This window comes from Pinus tabuliformis, chromosome 6 (assembly GCF_031772625.1).
Source record: "Pinus tabuliformis cultivar Carrire ecotype Pingquan chromosome 6, CPIR1, whole genome shotgun sequence".
In the NCBI taxonomy this organism is placed as follows: Eukaryota; Viridiplantae; Streptophyta; class Pinopsida; order Pinales; family Pinaceae; genus Pinus; species Pinus tabuliformis.
Window position 1 is genome coordinate 2,003,733,071 of NC_142292.1, and position 20,073 is coordinate 2,003,753,143.

Consider the following 20,073-nt stretch of genomic DNA (forward strand, 5'->3'; position numbering starts at 1 on the left):
TACCGGGACCAAGTTCGAAACCCAATCAGAAAATCTAATTGGAACAATGATACCAGCTTTAAACAATCTATTTACCTCTTTCTCGATGGATGTCAACAACTTTGGGTTGATCCTCCTCAACTTTTGTCTAAAGGGTTCTTGATCTGACTTGATAAGAATGGTGTGCTGAATGATATTCTTGCCATACACTTTCAAATTTGAGTAATCCCACGCAACAACATCAGAAAATTCAAAAAGCAATTTAACATACTTAGGCTTTGACTCGGGAGATAATTCTTTTGATAAATTAACAATCTTAGGCTTGTCCACTGTCCCAATGTTTACATCTTCAACTCCTTTTTCGGTAGGAACCAAGGTTGGTTTTCTCGCCACATCATCTTGATCAAATAAGTCCTCTAAAGGTATAAGACCTCTAGGAATAACATTGTCCTTCAGCTGTAAAACATCCATCTAATTTACCTCAATTTCTTGTTCATCAGAATCACAAACATTATCAATGAAAGCATCCTTAAGTTTCCCTTCATTATGCAAAAAGGAATTAATCTCATTGTCATCCCAGAAAACCTACCAATATCTCAAATTATCAGGAACAATAAGCCTATGTTTGACATGAATTTCAAATTTATTGCTAGAATTCATTGGAATTTTCAGATTGCTCGCTACTATAGAAAGTGAATCAACAATGATGTTTTGAATTCTCGGCACCGTTGTCAATGTGTATTCTGGAAACATCTTCAAGATATCCAGGACTGCATTCCTATAAGCTCTCATCTGCGAATGCTTCACTTGATATTCTATGTTGAATTGTTTAATCACTAACTCTGAATTTCCATAAACATAAATCCTTTTCGCACCAATCTTCTTCAAAATCTTTAGACCTGTAATCAATGCCTCATACTCCACTTCATTGTTAGAGCAATCGAAAGCTAATTTATAGGAATACACTCTAACATTACTTGGAACTTTGTCTGGTTGAAAAACAAGACTTCGAATTCAAATTCCAATACCCGCACCATCCTTACCCAAAGCACCATCGAAGTTCATACTCCAAAGGCCATCTTCATCTTCCAGATGTTGGAATTCTTCTATTGTTTCCATATTACCTTTGCTGGTTGCCTCATTTTTCTGTTCTTCATTGACTTTATGCTCATGTGGAGGCCGCTCAGAAGAAATTTCCACTTTTTTCTTTTCTTGATTAAGAATTGTTCTAAAACCCTCAGAATTTTCTGGTACATCGTCTACTTCTACGAGCTGAATATCTACATCATTCAATCCACTATCATTGTAGAAAACAAAAGACTCTAAATCTATATGTACAACATTTATTGGATGATTTATGGGTTTCTCTTTACTAGTGATCATATATTTCATCTTCTTTTCCCGGTACAACTTCGTCAATTGACTGAAAACAGGGATTGTAGCATAAGAGAAGTCAAGTTGTAAAGTGCCTTTGAGTTTGGCTCCCCGCGATCTAGACAACAACATACCAAATCGAGGTGGTATATCAGCTACTAGCGCGTCCATCAAAACATTTTTGGCTGGGATTTGATCTAAGGAAACCACTAAATATTTGATGAGACCAATGTAGTGAACTCTACCAGAATCAAATGAATACAAATCATGATACGATCGGGTGATATCCAGGCCCAAATTTTCCATGATAGCCTTGGGCATCAAATTGTGAGAAGCTCTGAAATCAAGCATAACATTATGAAGAATATACTCATGCAGTCTAAGACTCAAATAAAAGGGCAGGACCTCACTATCTTCTAGTTGACCATCTATAGCTGGACCGAAAATAAGCTCAGGATGATCATCCTCAACATTCACCATGTCGGACAAAGGATCAATTTGCAGTATTCTAGACACATGGTGTTTGTAATGGCTATTCTTAACAAGCTTGGTCAAAGGAATGCACACTTTAAATTTAGCAATTTCACTTTCTAAATTAAAAAATGTGACTTTTTCTACCTCTTTGACAACGATGTCCCTCTTATCTCTTTGCTCCTTCGTTACACTATCCTTTTTCTGATTGTCTTTCTCTTTTGTGGCTGTACTTGTTGATGGTTGATTTACCTTGCTAGGATTCTAATAGGCATGCTCCTTTCCTCTTTTTTGATTGTTTGAGAGATCATTATTTGACTGAATATCCTTCTTCTTTTGAATAGGACTGACTGGTACATCTATGCTCCTTAAAGAGTATTATTTGTGCTATGCGCTCAAAGAATTCATATAGCCATGCTGATAATCATCATATTCGATCTCAAAATCAACATCATTTGCTAAAACTTAGTCCTCATCCTTTCGAATGTCAGAACTTTCTCCATACTCCTCATCTTTGGTCAAAAATATAGGCATACCATCTGCAGTGAAGAAATGATTTGTTTCAACTATCGGATCTTCCTCCTCTTCTTCTTCCACTCCTTGAACATAATTCTGCTGTAACGGGGTTCTGATCTACTGTTGTTGTTGTTTCACTAGTTGTTCCTATGCTTTTTATCTCTTTGCTTGGTTCAGAATTGGGGCTGCTACTGCCATCTAAAGTTTGGGTTTCGGATCTACGATTCAGGTCTGTTGGAGATGGAAAACCGGCCAACCATCCTTTCCATTGTTCAAATTAATGTATCCATTTTTGCATCTGAAGTAGATGTTTCTTCTTTCACGGTCACTCTTTTCTCTAATCTCATTCTCGCTCTTTTGGCCAGCAAGTTCGTTTCTACACTCACAACATTCTTTTGCATGTCTTCTAGAGTTGTAGGATCACATTGACGTAACTGATATGCCATATCAACATCAAACCCATTTGGAAACTTAAGCAAAGCTAATCCCTCTGGTGGTTTAATATCTGCAGGAATAACACTGTATACTGCATTAAATCTCACACAATAGTCTTTCACGCTCTCGCCAACATTTCTTTTGATGTTCTCATATTCTGATAAAATCTGAAGGGGATTCCTCTTCACCTCCCACCAATCTAGGAACTGCCTCTGAAGGACAGGTAGAGTAGGGATAGAAGCTGCTGGTAGGGCTCTGAACCATTTCTGAACTTCTCCTCCAAAACTTTGTACAAATAGCCTCATCATCACATCTTCAATTTCAACTTCATGGAGGTCAAAGAAATCATTCATCTTGTCTATGTGTTGTTGAGCTGTAATATTTTGAGTGCTATCGAACAAAGGTATTTTGGTTTGATAATCAGGGGGCATGGCACCAAGATTTTGAGGAAAAACAAGGGGTGCATATCAAGCAACCATAATTAGAGGTGGGGGAGGTGGTGGATTTAAAACAAGGATTGGGATATTCGATATAGTCAAAGGGGGATTAACAATAGTCTGAGTGGTGTGAATATTCTGTGAAGAAGAAGGCGGATGATGAGGGATAGTCTGAGTGGTAGTAGATGCAATGGAAGTATGTTGAAAATCGAAAGATGGCCTATGACTCTTATTTTGCACCCAAGTGTTTAAGTTTGAAGAGAGGTTTTGCAAGAGATCAAGAGTGTGAATAAGTTGTGACCCTAATTTATTGTGTGAAAACAAGTCTTCAACGGGTTTATGAAGAGATATAGAGGAATCAACAACTGTCTGATCAATCCAACTTAAATATTTACTTCAAAATAAACTCTACTCAAAATTAATATCAAACTCATTGTCTTGCAAACTTTCTAACCTTCTTGGGAGTGAATTAACTCTAGGAATGAAATCCTTGATTTTTCTCCAGTTAAACTAGATCTCTCTGCAACTTTCTTAGAGTTTCGCCCAATTTTATGAGGATCATTGATAATGGTTGGAGGATTCGGATCTGGATTGAATCTGGTGTATTTTTGGGAAGCCAATTTATAAAATTTTGAAAATCAAGATATTGCTTTACAACTTTCCAATTCATCCTAGCATTAAATTCTAAAATTCATCATCCACAAGCTTAAGAATTTAAATAAAACAACTTACTCGGGTGATTAATTTCTGATCTTTCGATCCCCAGTATGGTCACCACTATGTTAGCACTTGGATTGAACCTTAGGCTGAATAAGGAAATTCCAGGGTAACCACAAACCACGCTTAGCCAAGTAGCTAGCCCTACTAGGCCAGGAGAGGGCTCTCTCCGTAAGGATCTCAGCCAAAATGACTGGATCAAGAAACTGATATTAGGCTAGGTATAGTAGCACAGGGTTTTGATTTGATTTTTTTGAAGGGTTTTGCTGGATCAGAAAGACCCAAACAGTTAGGGCAAGGAAATTAGGTCAAAACGGCAGGGTGTTCGATGGGGCAAGGTAGGCACAATGATTAGAATCTTAGGGTTTGATGGATGCAGTGAAAAGACAGGTGATGAGCTAGAAAGAGCATGTAAACCACATGGATTCTTCCTAAACTAAAGAAAACACAAATTGTGAAATGTTTTCCCAAAACAGAGCATAATAGATATGTATTCTGCCTCTCAGACTTGTATACATTCACATAAAGGCAATGAAATGATGAAATGGAGTCAAAAATATATTCTAGCACATGAATACAAAAGAAAAACTGAACTAAGCATCATACCACATGGATCCCAAAGAAATAGCTACAATTTTTCATTAATCTCCTGCTGTAACTGATACAAAATGATATCTAATCAAAACATAAGCATCCCACTGAGTCCAACCCCTACAATGACTGAGGAAAATCATCATATAGACCCCAAACAACTCATCCTAAGCTCAGGGAGTCGAATCCATGAGAGGAGGATATGTTTCTAATAGAATCTGAACTACTAACAAGAAAATAGGGTGGTCAAAGTGACTCATCCCTAATCCAAAAAAGCTTATACATTACAGCTCGTAAATTTGTTTAACCTAATGAATCTACCCTAGTATGCTCTAAAAGCATCATAATTACATTCAAATTATCAATTACAAGGGTAAAAACATCATCTGTCATGGTAGAAGTGAAAATTGGGTCGAATCTGCAAAATTTTGGGCAAAGTGTCAAACATGCAGCGCCAAGTGCCAATGCGCAGTGCCAAGTGCAGGTGCGCCCTTCAACTTTAGCTGCACTTTTGGAGACTTTCCCAATGTCCAAATTGGGCACACAATAGCTTGTTAGAAATCTCTATCTGTCCACCTTTTAAAACAACTTGAATTTCTGAGTTTGGATGTCGTTTGCCCAGTCAAAAACCAAATCTCCCAACACTACTTAGCACCCAGGCTAGAAAGAGGGCAGAAAGGTAATTTTTTGGGTGTTTTTTGACCTTTTTGACCAACTAGTTTTCCTCCAAATGCTTAGAAAATGTATAGGGTGTATGTAATTATCACTAGAAACCCAAAAATGCTAACTTCTTGCTGATTGGATGTCTCAAAAAAGAGCACAACGCCCAAGGCGTTGCACGTTTTCCCTCCATGACTGTGCAAAAACTGGACTGAAAAACACAACAATTTCCTTCAAGCTCAAAATTGGTTCAACATGCCCAAAAATGTATTTTTATGACTGATCAAAGGTTAGAGGCATGTAGGGATGCCTCAGAAAGTGTGTCAGGTCTCCTCCTCTCCTCTTGCTTGGTCAATTTGTCAATTTTCTCATAAGCTCTTTTGAGCTTGCTCCTTGCTACTTGGTTCCTCCGTGCATAATACTTGGCCATCTTCCTTTGTATCTCAGCATATCTGTTTGCTTTGTCCAAGGGGGTCTCCAAGTATTTATTCACCTTCTGAAGCCAAGACTCTCTGTTCTCAACAATGTCCTTGACCAATTGCTCATTTAAAGTGAGTTGCTCCTCCAATTCTGCCTCCTTTTTCCTTTCAAGCTCTAAGGCTCTCTTTAATCCTCTTGATCTTGGTTTTTTTCTCTGTCCCTATTCATCATCTAGCTCTCCATAATATCCATAAGCCTCATCAAGCTAAAACTTGGCCTTCTCAGCCTCCCTCTTTGCCTTGATGTACTTGGTTTGCATCAATTCTTGCTTGACCTCTAGCTTCTTGTTTTCTTGCTCATAAAAGGAGATGATATATTTGGCCCTTTGTAAACTGGTCTCAAGCTCCTTGATTTTGGTATCCTTTTCTTTCAAGGAAGCTTGAGTGATTTTGTCCTTCTCCTCATCACTTGAGTTCACAAGATGAAACTCCTTTTTAGTGTCATGTTTTTCATGTTGCTGTTTGAACTCTACTTCCTCCACCATTTTCTCTTTTACTTTAACTTGTAATGTTGATGACGAATGCAAGGCCCCTCCCACTTTCTGTGGGGTAAACACCTACCTCTTTCCCCTATGATAGGTTAAATAAAATGGCTGCAAAATATTCCTCTGTGGTATACTACTCTGACCATGCTCAGTGTGTACATCATCTCCCTCACTGTCATCATGCTCATCATGTTCCTCATCACTGTCATCATCTCTATTGGGTGAAGGAATGGCTACATGAAATGGTGATGTAGATGGTGTGGAGGTGGCTAGTGAAGAATAATATATTGAGTATGAGTGATAAGTAAGCAGTGGTGGATGAATAGAAGTAGATGGATGAGTGGAGGATGATGGAGGAATGCAGGGAGTTGGCTGAGTAGGTGGTTCATTGAATATTTCATTAGCTATGAAGGTCTCCCAAGTAATGCCTAGTTGATCTAAGCAATGGAGGACTATCATTTTGATAAGAGAATGATGGAAAATACTATGCATCTGATGAGCTGAATCCCTTTTCTGAGCAATATATGTCATCTTGTCAATACTTCTGAAAAGGTAATATAGAAAATGGAGCATTCTTACCCTAGTAAAGTGCATGAGAAGCGTGATATGATATGAGTAGAGTCTGGAAAAACTGGCCTCACATGTGAAGTACCTCATGATTATCTTCATTAATGGCGGATACTTGTCTAAGAGATAAGAGAAATGGAAATTCTTTTCTTATCATTTTTAAACATTGTTTTAAGATATGGCTCGTAAAAACTATGATTCAGATTTCTTTGCTTGAACCATTTCTCTCTTGCATTTGGAATTCTAGTGGCATGTGATATGATGGAAGGAGATATGGTGAATGTGACCCCGACTAAAGTGACCTGGTTGTTTTGCGAATTGAGGATGAACTGCTTGGTTAATTGCTGATGAAAATTCACCCTTTCAACCCTTTGGCAAAACTCAAAACAACCCATGTACTTGAAACATGATACTGCAAGTGTTGATGCCATAAGTTCTGTGGTATCAGTGGGTTCAAATCTGATAATTCTTCCTCCCTTCTTGGCTAGCCTCCTTGAATGTCTTTCCCCTTCTTCTAAACTAGTGTGACCCTCTTCTACCATGTTTCTAAGATGGAAACTTGGGGGACTGACATGTGGGTCAAGGTGAGTGAAATAGTGAGGGATATTGACTGAAGTACATGAAATGATGATTTGAGAGTAACAGAGTCTAAGAAGTGTTGTAATTCTGATCAAATAGATGATTTTGGAAACATACAAGAAAGCTTTGCTAGGGTTTTAAAATTTAGGGTGCCAACTTGCTTAATTGATGGAGAAAAAGAGATACTGGGCCACTTACTTGTTGTATGCAGGTAATAGAAGCCTTTGTAGCTTGAGGAGATGAAGAAAAGTGGTGTTTTGGTGCTCCTAGGGTTTGCCAAGATTTACTGGCCAAACGCGCAGCACCCAATTGCCAGCGCGCAACGTCCTTGACAAACGCGCCCTTCAATGCACAGATGCACAACGCTATTGAAATTTTCTCTAGCTCGGTCGAGCAAGCACCCTTCAATACATAGGTGTGCAGCGCCACACTCAGGAGTGCAATGACTCTACCCAGTGCGCAACGTCCAACTGAAACGTGTAGTGCCTTCGTGATTTTCTCAAATATTCACTCAATTTCCTCTTTGCCAAGGAGAGCTTAGGGTGCAAAAGAGCTGATGAAGTTTGAAAGATGCTTTTGAAATCTTATATAGAGGATGAGCTTGATTTTTCCTTAGAAGAAGCCACCTTTTAATGTTTGTTGGAACTTTTTACTTTGTTTTCAAATCTTTGTCTGATGCTTCTCTTTCTTTGTCTCTTTTCAGGTGGATGATGCTTTGATTGAGCTGATTCTTCAATGATTCCTCTCTTACAACAAGGAGAAGTGCCTTGGGCAGCTCATGGGAACAATTATTACATAAAATGACTTGAATTACATCAAAAATATGAACAAACTAAAATACTCTGTTTTCATCTGAAATTTTTTATTTTTTTAAGATGAAAATTACATCAGTGAAATAAGGATTTTGTACAGTAACCATGACTAACTATCGACCATTCTTTGTTTATTGGTCTTCCTCATACCTTTGTTGCCCTTAATTTGCAATAAAACAAAGCTTTTGACCTTGGAAATGAACTCTAAGACCTAATGGACACATGACTGCCTTAACTTTAAAAATAATATAACTAAAACCAGAATGAAACAAGAAGATGGGTCAGCAAATATACCTGATGAGGGAAAATTAGCTTTTCGGAGAAGAAGAAGACAACCATCAGTGGATCATTTTTGGCATGACCTATTGAATGATAAAAAATTTCAGTATGAGGCACCTACAATGAAAATGCAAAGAGCAGATTTGATCCCTCATGGAAGTATGCATATACTGACACTAACAACTGTTATGGTTGTATTGTATACTATTTTTTGTAATTTATGAGTTAAATTAATTTTTTAAAATGTGTATGAATTCAAATTAAGAGCATAATAACTCATTTAATATAGTTTCAATTTACATAATCTTCAAGCACATACATATACAGATCAAGTCTGGTATCAGTGCACAGGTTCTTTGTTGGTGCGAGGATTTAATTGTTTGCAAGTGTTTTTTATGCTTACAAGGTTGAAGCTCAAGAGAGGAGAAGGAAAGATTGTGGGTGCAGGTTCTCAAGTTGGGACAAGGACAAGGAGAGCACATTTGCCACAATCTCCACCACAAATTTCACCTCAAGTTGTACATGAAGATTCACTAAGCATGTCACATGAAGGAGGACCTGATAATATGTCAGAGGATGAGAAGGCTTTTAGAAAAGTATTCTTTGACATGACCCATATGGTGAAAGTTCTCTATGAAGAGAGAAACACAAGATTGCAGGGTGAGAGCTCCAAGCCTCCAAAGGGAGAGGGTTCTTCAGGAGGAAAAGGAGGAGATGAGGACAAGCCTTCTAAAGGAAATGGTGACAAACCACCATCTTCTCCACCATCATCTTCACCTCCATCCTCACATTCATCTTCTTCCTCTTCCACAAAAACCTTTACACATACACCTCCACATACTCCAAAGGGTCATGGTAAAACTTCCTTATTGAAACTTGATATTAAATTTGATTTTCCTATGTATGATGGTGAAGTGAATGTTGAAAGACTTGATAATTGGGTTCGTCAACTTGAAGTATATTGTAGGATTCAAAACATCAAGGATGGTGAAACAAAGATTCAGCTGGCTTCATTAAGGTTGGAAAGTGCTACTTTGATTTGGTGGGAAGCCAAAACACAAGAGGAAATGAAAAATCATGGTAAGGTCTCAACCTCTAGGGCAGATTTTATTTCTGCACTTAGAAGATAATTTTATCCTTTAGCTTATATGCAGAAGGCTATTATAGATTGGTAGAATTTTAGACAAGGAAAAGTACAAATTGTTCAAAATTATACTCAAGAGTTTAGTTGAAGAGCACTAGTATTGGGTGTAAATTTGTCATCTCAAGACACTTTGTTAAAATATATTGGAGATTTACCTAGCTACCTTAGGCACATTATTCTCATGTTCAATCCCACAAATTTAGATGAGGTTTGTGTTCAACCCACACATCTAGAAAAAATAGGGAAACAAAGTTCAAATGAGAAAAGTGAAAGTTCCCTTGAAATTGGAGAAAACGGAAATGGTAAGTTTAAGGGAAAAGGGAAGAAGAATGCTTCTATTAAAATGGAAAAAGAAAAGCTCACATGTAGAGATTGTTTGAAAAATGGCCATGATGAAGACCATTGCTGGAAACTCCATCCAGAGTTGAAACCCAACAAACTTAAAAAAAAGAGAAGGAGAAAACAACTGCAATTAGAGAACATGACTTAGGTTCTCATTCAGGAGATGAAACCAAGATTACAACGATGGGTTTGAAAGGTAAGAACATAACAAGCACTAGTTCTTCAAGTTGTTCAAATGATACTCAAGGTAATGAAACAAGAATTGATCCTTTCCATATTAGAGTTGTTTCAAAGCATACCAAAATAGAAACACTATTTGATAGTGGTTCTCAAGAAAATTTGATTTCTGAAGACTTAGTCAAGAAGTTAAATCTAGAAACTGTTGCATATCCAAGACCGTATCCTTTAGGCTGGATATGTAAGAATGCAAATTTGCAGGTAACAAGGAAGTGTATCCTAAGATTTGCAATTACTGCAAACTTTCTTGACAAAGTTGAACTTGATGTAGTTCCGCTTGAGATTTCAGGTATTGTTTTGGGGTGCCCATATCTTTATGATAGGAGGGAAATATTTCATCGCCATGAGAATAAGTACCACTTGTTCAAGAATGGAAATGAGTACATAGTTAGAGCACATAGAAACAAGATGAGTTTGTCTCTTATGCATGCAGGACAAATGAAGAGAATTGTAAATGAAAGTAAAAAAATTTCTTTGTTAATAATCAAGCATAAATATGTTGTGAATGAGGCCTCTCAAGGAAATGCATAAAGTGAAAAATTTGAATTCTTTAAGGTTTCTAATGGTTGTGATAAGTTGTTTAAGGGTTTTAACATGTTGCCTCCTAAAAGAAGTAAACAAGATGAGGAAAAATTGCAGCAACATACACCATTGTTGAAAAATGATGGGAACAAGATGCCAATGCTAAAGAGTGCAAAGGTCAAAGAGAAAGTGTCAAAGCAATTTGAAAAATAAGGCATAGTTTCCACAAGTTCTTCTTGGGGGTTTCAAAATGGTGCATGGAAATGGAAAAAACACTTGGTCAAGAGTCGAGCCAAGTACAAGGCAAGACAAGCTAAACATAGTCATGTCGAAAGTGTTCGAGTTGAGAATAATTTCAAGTTTTTTAAGTTTCTTTTGATTGACGATCAAGGAGGAAATATGTTTTTTCATTCACGGACAGTTTTTTGTTCTACAAATTCTGGGAAATTGTAGCAAGATGGTATCTACAATAGCAAGACAGGGTCTCTAGAATCGAGGAAAAAGATTAGTTTTCATGAAAAGCTCAAATTGTTGAATTCAGGTAAATTCCAGTGGGTTGAGACTGGAAGGGTGAGGGGGCTGTACCCTCATCTAATTGTTCAGTAATAAAGAGATTTTGGTGTCCAAAAGCTTCTAGTGGTGAGGAGTGATCTAGTGCTAAAAAATATGCTCAAAAATGAAAGTTGTTGGGTTGATGAAACCTAAAATACTGTATATATCTTGTCATCTTGAATCTGACTCAACTTGTTTCATGGAAAATGGACGTCTTATGCTCCCGGAAATGTGTTCAGATCGATTTCCCAAATAGGTAAATTTTAACAAAAAGGTTGTGCAGGCTGCCCAGTTAGCAGTTCATACAGATGACTGGGCCTGCTGACTGTGCAAGTGTGAATTCAACGAGCCAATGGCAGCTCACCACGTGGCACTGACTGGGATGAAGTTTATTGGTTATTGGTTACATGGACCAATCAGAGGCCGCCACGTGGCACCTTAGTGGCCACTAATTTTTATGGGGCAAGTATGGATAACTCTCTACAGGAATCGAACTTGGCACCTATCACCAACAAATATCCACATAAACCATTGCACCAAAGGTGGGCCTTGTTTAAAGGACCCACCATTTATATATTTAAATGTTAATGGGTGGCAGAGATGGGTTAGGGCCAAGGGCTAGTCCCCAGCCCTGGTCACCGCGCCCATACGAACTAGGGTCAGGACCAAGGGCCAGGTCTTAGCCCCGACCCCCCCGACCTTAATACACTCCATGTGACGACAACACCGAGACCAAGGGCCAATACGGAGGGGAGCTAGACCATGGGGGGCCAGCCCTAGGTCTTATGGACCCAAGGTGACCCGGGGCGCACGAGAATTCAAGGGCTTGGAGGGAATTTTAATAGTCCTACAAATTCGCTCGCCGAGTGGGAATCATACCAAGTTTAATGGTTAGTTTCTGCATTTGGGGCACTCGAGCCAGGTTCTGGTCGAATTGTAGGATGGTTAGCTGTAGAACTTGGGAAAAGGAGGAAAGAGGCATAACTTTCTCAGTTTTTAGTATTTTTGGGAGTAGAAAGAGGCTAGATAGGGGTTTTTGATAGCTCTGAAGCCATTAGAGCTATTATTTAATCCATTTGGGAATTATAGATTTATGTAACCACTATTTTTATGAGCATAATGATATAGGGCCAAGCATTGGAAGCTAGACTAAGAGACGTAGCCTAGGAGCGGTGAACTCCTTCATCACTTGATGTTTTGTGGTTACTATTATGGTTGTATTGTTGGCTATTTTCTACAATTTATGAGCTAAATTCATGTTTTAAAATGTTTATGATTTCAACTTAAGAGCCATAAAATCTCATTTCATATACTTTCAATTTACATAACCCTCAAGAACATACATATACAGATCAAATACTTGGGATTAACAAGTTCTTTGAGTTGCATGAGTACACAAAAAAATGAAGGCCAAAATTTCTATTTTCAGCCTGAAAGGTAAAGAAAACATCTCGTGGGAAGATGTGAAGTAGGTCAGAGACATCAGGACAAAGGACTTGAGTTGGCATGAGTTCAAGAGGCTTTTCAGGAGGAAGTATTTGTCAGAAAGGTACTACGACAATAAGGCCAAATAATTTGATGAGCTAAAGATGGGATCAATGATAGATGAAGAGAATATGGCCATGTTCCTGGAGCTATTGAGGTATGTACCACATCTTAAAGATGAGCAGGCTAAAGTTCAATGATTTGTTAGTGGTTTTCCATTAGAATTTAGAGATCGGATTGAGTATGATGAGCCTCGGTCACTAGAGGAAGTTATTGGGAAATTAACACATTGCTATGTATAACCAAAGTGTAAGAATGAATATCAGCAAGGATGGAAAGGGAAGGATAATGATAAAGGTAAGGGTAAATGGTAGCCAAAAAAAAACAAGACCTCAGAGTGTAGAAGATAAAGAAAATGTGGCACCACAAAAGAAGCTCCATGTAGCTAGACGGGGACATGGATCACAACAGTAGCATAGAGGTGATGGCACTGGGCAGTTGGAGTGGTGGACATGCGGCAAGGAAAACCTTAAGAGATATTGTCCATAGAATCAAGGCGATAGGCCTCAGATATATAGTGCATAGGAGGCATAGATTGTTGGGGATGTTGGTCGGAGCATTCCTCGTATCTATGCAACACTAGATAACATACACACAGACCATCATGCATATATCATTAAGATGGATGGTAAGCTTTGTGATCCAGTTGTTTCTATTTTGATTGACCATGGATCTAATTATATTTATGTTATTCTTGACTTGGTGGATAAGTGTGGTTTGAATAAACAAGTGCATGCAAAATCTTGGTTAGTGCAGTTGGATATAGGTACAAAGAAGTGAGTTCATCATTGGGTAAGAGCTTGTGCATTTGATTTGAATGGTATGCCTACCGCAACACATTTGAATGCATTACCATTTGGATCATACAATATGTTGTTGGGCATGGATTGGTTGTATCTTCATAGAACTAAGGTAGATTGTTATGATAAAGCAATTGAGTACATTGATGACAATGGGGAACCAAGAGTGTTATAGGGAAATAAGAAAACCACATCAGTTAGGATGGTGACAACTATGCATGCAAAGCGTAGTTGCATAAAAGGATGTGTGTTATTCATAGTGCAAATTTCTAGTGAAAATGGTAAGTAAGTTGAGGATGTGGATGTTTTGAGCAGGTACCTAGTTCTACAACAGTTTCAGGATGTATTTCCCAAGGACATTTCAGATTTTCCGCCTCATAGGGAGGTAGAATTTTCTATTGAGTTAGTTCGAGGGGCATCTTGATCCAGGTGGATATTGGTGGCCACCCGCCAATTCCAATTGGACCCCCACCATTGTTTCTTTCAGTTTTTCAATTTCCTTAATTGTAGCACAGTTTACTATTTTTAACAGTTTTTCGGGTCCTAAACTTCCGTAGCCGTTTTAAGGCCCTAAACAGTGTTTTTTTTGGAAATCTTGTACCCGCGACTGTTTAATGAAAACCGTGTTTTTTGTCATAGTCCTCGGAAATATCTTTCCAACAAGGTATCATGTGCGTCAAATAGAGAAAATATGACCAAGTTGTGACCCTGGGAAGTTGGTTGTCCAACTAACCCCAACGGGGCCCATAAACTCTTGGTGTTACATCTCCTAGGGTTAGGGTTTTGGTTTTTAAGGGTTTTCTGTTATTGTTCAATAATAAAAAGGCCCTTGAGCCTCATTGTAACATAGTTTAGAGCCATGTAGCCGCCACATTTCTTCTTAGAGATAAGCTACCATCACCTAAGCTAATCTTATTTCCATTCTATTTGTAAGCATATTTCAATATTTGATATTAATGAAATGAAGTGTTATTTCTACAACACCTTTGTATTTATGGTTATATCTGTAATTTGTTGTGTTCCTGTTTAAATCTGGATCAGTGGTACCAGAGGGGTTTTCTCTTTCTCTATTTTTCTTTGCATGTCCCCATTGAGGTTGGGATATAAGGAGTTAGGGCTTGAACTGGTTGAACCTTTGCAAGACTAGCCTCACAAATCCCAATGGCCTCCCATGGCGGATGAAAAGAAAGATGATGGGGTAGGAGATCCTATCAAAATATTGCTCTAAGAAGCCCTCGAGCGACAAAGGAAGGTGATGATGGACAACTTTGCCTAGATCCTTTAGCGGCTACCTAAGGGAAACACATCTACTTTTAGTAGCTACTGTGAAACCACCTGTTGGGCCTCAGTTTTGATCTTATTTTGCTTTGAGAAACTTACCTAACCATCTATTTATCCCTCATTTTCACTCCATCCATTCCATTTTAATGAATATTTGATGTCTAATCAGGTATTTAGCTTTAATTTGTCAATTTCTAAAGTTTTTATAAAAGTTTGATTTTAAGTGCAATTTTGGCAATTTCAGAAATTCACGTAATCACTTCATGGTTGATATGGATGCAGGCCACTTCTGCACGAATGGGATACATGAATGAAAAGCTTTGGAACTAGGACCAAACCACCTATGCTTGGTTCCAACAGAACGAGCTTTATTATGTCTATTTGGAGCTAGTCAATCATGACTAGTCATCTAGAAATCCCATCTAAATAGGGCAGTTTTGAGATTCCATGATATTAGTCATATTTCTTGGGATGAGGGGAGTGGATTCGACTTGGATAGGTGGCTTAGAGTAGATAAGATTGTTAGAGTAAATGTAGATCAGTTGGTTTCATGAAACTCCTTATTTAAGAGCCACAACTTTGATGGCTCAACACATTGACTTAAGATACTTTTATGCTGTAATATTTTTGGTTTGAAGACTTAATTTGAATACTTGTGCTACTCTCATTTTTGCTGCTCAATACATGGATGTGTGACTGATATAAAGCTTCTGATATCATCTTCAAAAGTGTGCAAGGCAAGGGTGGAGGGCCCCCACTCCAAGCTAAGTACACTTCCAAGTTAAACTAGTTTTATTTCATTGCAATTCTGGTTGATGGTAGCTTTAGTTTTTCAAAGTCTTATTTTATATTGCCTTATGGTTATTCATAGTGATTGATTTCATTTTTTAATGGTTTATTCATCATCTAATTGAGTTGGAAAACAAGTGTTCAAGTTGGGCATTCCCTCTATGAAATGGTGAATCAGAACTAGTCTCTTTTGTTTACATGCAAATAGTTTGTTTCCATTTAGATTTATATCTTGAGATGAATGAATTATGATGGAAAACTTTAAGTGTCTCTTAAGTTAAGAGCCTCTTTCATGTATAATTTATGCATCTTGAGTTTTTGGTTACAATCTCTAATTCATTAAGTAATAACTGAGGTGGAAGTGGACTTCTTGAGTTCAAGAACCCTTTCAATGTTTTCTCTTTTGAGCTGATTGAATTAAAGTTATCAGATATATTCTCTTTAGCTTTTAATCATTTATCTTTCAAGATTTGGTTATATTAGATCTTCACAAATAGTGAATTTGCCTCAAAGAATAAACAACCCGGATTGATAGTAAATAATTGTGTTAGTTTAGGAACATAAATTAGCTCAACATTTTGGCGGCGTTGCCGGGGAGGCAAATATCGGCATAGTCAATAGAGAGATAAAATCCAAAATACACAAAAACATTAGTTACATTTCATTTCTTTAATTATGTTTCTTTATGCCTAGAGTTAGAGATCCTCAAGGTAGATTTATCAAAAACCCCCCACAAGTAGAGATAGGATCATCACATACACCTGTTACTGGTAATCCAATCATTGAAGAGTTGATTGAAAAACAAAGAAGTGGCCAAAGATTAACCTTGATTGAAAGGCAAACTTTGTCAGCTTGGGAAGCAAAGCAAAAATTCTCCACTTCCGGAAAACCAAAAGAGAAAGGAAAACAAATTGTTTTTCCATCCATCGATCCTCCTATCTTCCCACAACTTGAACCTCCACCTGAAATTGAAACAACTCAACCAATGGCAGAAGAAGAGGGACATGGATCCATTCATCTTACTCCTGAAGAACAAAGAGCTGAAAATGAAAGACAAGAAAGAGAATGGAGAAGGAAGAGAGAGGAAGAAAGGAAACACGAAAATGATAGGAAGTTAGAAAATGACAGGAAAAGACAAGAAGATGGACTTGACCAAGAATCTACTTTTGGTTTCCCAATAATAGATACAAGTGCAATACTAGGAGAAGAAGTAAAGATGAAAAACATTCCACCTTCTGTGTTGCCAAACTTCTATGGAATGTCTACAGAAGATCCGGATTCATTCATGTTTGAATTCGATATCTTATGTAGAACATATGGTTATACTGATGATGTTCATAAGCTCCGTCTTTTTCCTGCAACATTAAAGGCAGCAGCTTTAAAATGGTTTATGGGTTTAGGAGAACAAACAATAGCCTCCTGGGATGATATGCGAACTGTCTTCCTTAAGAAATACCAACCTTATTGTAGATCTAGAGATTCAAAGGAAGATGTGTTTAGAATGACACAGCAAGAAGATGAAAATCTAGAAGAATATTTAGAACGGTTTGCATATAATCTTCAGAAGTCTAAACAACATTCCCTAAATCAAGAAACTGTTCGCACAATCTTCCTCAAAGGTATAAGAGATGAATACCTTGACATTTTAAATGTAATGGGTAAAGGAGATATTTCAAATCTTCCATTTGATGAAATTGTCGAGTTATGTCAGAAATATTCTAGAGGAAGATCAAAAACCGGAAGAAGGGAAGTAAGTTCTAAAGCGGCAAAGTCCGCTGCAGGAGGGATAACAAGGGCTGAAATAGGAAGTTTATTGGAAAATTTCAAAACAGATCTTTTGAGTACATTAGGGACACAAGTAGATGTGCTAAAGGCAAACAAGAAGAAATAAGAACAAGAACAAGCCTTAGCAATATTTTGTTCAAAATGTAAAAAGAAACATCCTTTGAGAGACTGTCCTTTAGATAGCATTCAAGTGTGTGGTCTTTGTACAGGCAATCACTCCACAGAAAATTGTGTAACATTGAAAGATTTACAAACTAATTCAATGGAAGAAATGCCAGGAGCAGAAGGTTTCTATTACGTTGCACCAAGAAGACCATGGCCACCTAGAATGCCTCAACCAAATCAGCAACAAATCCCTCAGCAAAATTATGCTTATCCATCTTATAATCCTTGGACCCCTCCAATGCCATGGCAAGCCTGGCCTCCACAACAATATCCACAACAACCTGCACAAGGTTGGAGGGGATATGGTTATGGAAACCAACAACCTCAACAGTCTCAATAGTATCAACAACATTACCAGCAACAGTACCAACAGCCATTTTCATACCCACCATATCCTCCATCCATGCCATTTCCGCAACAAAATTCTGCATATCCATTCCAACAGCAGAATCCACCACCATTGTTAACACAACCACAGCAATTACAGTTACCTTCAAATCAACCCAGACCAACACAATTACCATCCCAACCGGTGGCCAATCCGAATAACAAAGTGGACAAATCTGCATATACAGTAGAGGAAGCAGCATATTATCCTGCATATTCAATTCTTCCTCTTGATGATGTCCATTTAAGGTCTGGAAAAGTACTTAAGAAGGATTCTCCTCCAATTATAGAGGAACCAACTGAACAAGGGGAATCATCTGAAACAACACAAACTAAGGTACAAAATCAGAAAGGAACAAATATTACAACACAAACACCACCTTATCCTGAAAAGTTGGTAGAACAACAAACTCAAAATCAAATAACCCTTCCTGAATTTGATATCTTAGATGAGTTAAAAAATGCATATGTTAAGATTCCTTTATTAAAAGCCATTAAAGAAATACCGATATATGCAAAAACAATAAAGGAATTATGCATTAGGAAAGAAAGAAAGAAAAAGGATCCTGCAACAATCCAAGTCATTGGTAAATTAGCAAGTCTCATGTCTACTCAAACTGTAATAGAAAAATATATTGATCCTGGTATCCCGATTCCCAATGGTTACCATATCAATAAATAATTTCTCTGTACCTAACACATTAATAGACTTGGGAGCAGCTATAAATGTAATGACAATGGAGACAATGAAAACCTTGCAATTAAACAACATTAGATCAACCTCAACAGTCTTGGAATTAGCAGATAGATCTAAGGTTGTTCCTGAAGGAATGTTAGAAGATATCATAGTCTCCTTGGATTCATGGGAATATCCTGTTGACTTCTTGATCTTGCAACCAAAGACAAACTTGGGAGGACATCCTCTGATATTAGGCAGACCATGGTTAGCCACTGCTGATGCCTTCATAGGATGCAGATCTGGAAGTATGATAATATCACATGGAGATGAAAGGAAACATATCACTCTCTATTCACCTGCACAAACCACTTCTTTAGAATCAATACTTGAAACCCAGGAAAAGCAACAAACAAAAGCAGTTTTAAGTATTAATCAATTCTTTGATTTTAGAGAAGAGGAGGAGAATGAAGATCTGATGGACCTTTTTATCTCAGAACCAAGCATTTCAGAGCAGCTTAGGAAAGTTCAATATGAAGCTGCAAATGAACTTCTGAATCAATGTTTTCAGGAAACATGTACTATTCGAACTTTGCAGAATTCTTTGGGAGACATCTTTCCTGTAAACACAATTAGCAACCCAATAATCAAAACAATTGAGGTACATCCTAGAAAACATTTAAATATTGGAAACCAGCTGCAATCAAAACAAGAACAAGAGGTAATTGCATTACTATAGAAATACTCAAAAGCATTTGCCTGGGATTATACTGATATGCAAGGAATCCATCCTACCACATGTATCCACCACATCTATAAAGATGATAAACTTAAACCTGTTAGACAACCTCAAAGAAGAATGAATCCTATGATGAAAGAAATAATGAAAGAGGAACTGCAAAAACTGTTAAATGTTGGATTCATCTATCCTATTTCAGATAGTCAATGGGTTTCACCACTGGTTGTTGTACCAAAGAAAAATGGAAAATGGAGGGTATGTATAGATTATAGAGAATTAAACAAAGCTACCTTAAAAGATCATTTTCCTTTACCATTCATTGACTAGGTGCTAGATTCTTTGGCTGGAAAGAAATACTTCTCTTTCTTGGATGGGTTTAGTGGGTACAACCAGATTAGAATAGCAACAGAAGACCAAGACAAAACTACATTTACTTGCCCATGGGGAACCTATGCATATAATGTTTTGCCATTTGGTTTATGCAATGCACCTGCAACTTTTCAAAGAGCAGTGCTTGCGATATTTGCTGATCTAGTCCATGAATGTGTAGAAGTTTATATGGATGACTTCACAGTGTATGGAAACACATATGATGATTGTCTGAAAAATCTTGAGAAAGTCTTGAAGAGATGTATCGAAACAAATCTGTCATTAAGTAACGAAAAATGCTATATGATGTTAACAGAGGGTATAGTTCTGGGACACCATATTTCCGGCTCCGGAATTAA